Consider the following 1,046-nt stretch of genomic DNA (forward strand, 5'->3'; position numbering starts at 1 on the left):
ATGGCCAAACTTCGTCTCTCATACTTTGGGCATATTGTCAAGAGGGAACAGTTGCTAGAGAAGGATAGCATGCTTGGTAAGATTGAGGGTCAGAGAAAAAGAGGAAGACCCCCAACGAGATGGATTGGCCAGGTGGCAGCATTGATGGACTCAAGTGTGGCAGTGGTAGTGAGGTTGGACCGGGATTGGATATTATTTCGTTCTGCTGTGCATAGGGTCACTATGAGTCAGTTCAGACTCGATGGCACCTAACAACAACAACAATTGACCCTATCAGACAGGAAATTTAAAGTAACTATGGTTAAAGGCCATCATTCATCTATCAGTTTATCACACTGGCCTGGCTTACATGCTGCTGTGATTCTGAAAGCTATGCGTCCGATACTTAAATGCTAGCAGGGTCACCCATGGTGGACAGGTTTCAGCTGAGTTTCCAGACTGAGACAGACTAAGATAAAGAAGAGAAGACCTACTTTCAAATAATTAATCACAGAAAACCTTATGAATAGCAGTGGAACACTACCAGTACTGGAAATATTGAGTATTGAAACATGGCAAAGAGCACAGAAAATTGTCAGATATTCTGGACTTCAAGGCCAGTTTGAACCACAGGGTCGGTGGTTCAAACTCACCAGCTGCTTCTTGGAAACCCTATACAGGGTTGCTATGGGTCATAACCAACTTGACTACACTTAACAACAACAACAAAAAGAGCACCAGAGTATTGTAAGATGCAGTGTTGGATAATGAGGCTCTCAGGTTGGAAAGCATGCAAAATATGATTAAGGAAGAACTGCCTTCTCAAAATAGACTTGGTGGCAATAACATGAGTGGAGTAAAACTTTCAGCAACTTCATTTGCTTATGGGGCACAACTCAAAATGAGGAGAAACAGCTGTAAACATCCATTAATAATCAGAACACAGAATGCACAAAGTATCAATCTAAGAAAATTGGAAGTTGTCAAAAATGAACAAACAAGATGGAGGATCGGGTGGAAGTGCAGTGAGGAGCTCTGTCAACAACAACACAGAAGAGCGGACCAAG

The sequence above is a fragment of the Chrysochloris asiatica genome, unplaced genomic scaffold, assembly GCF_000296735.1.
Source record: "Chrysochloris asiatica unplaced genomic scaffold, ChrAsi1.0 scaffold00032, whole genome shotgun sequence".
In the NCBI taxonomy this organism is placed as follows: domain Eukaryota; kingdom Metazoa; phylum Chordata; class Mammalia; order Afrosoricida; family Chrysochloridae; genus Chrysochloris; species Chrysochloris asiatica.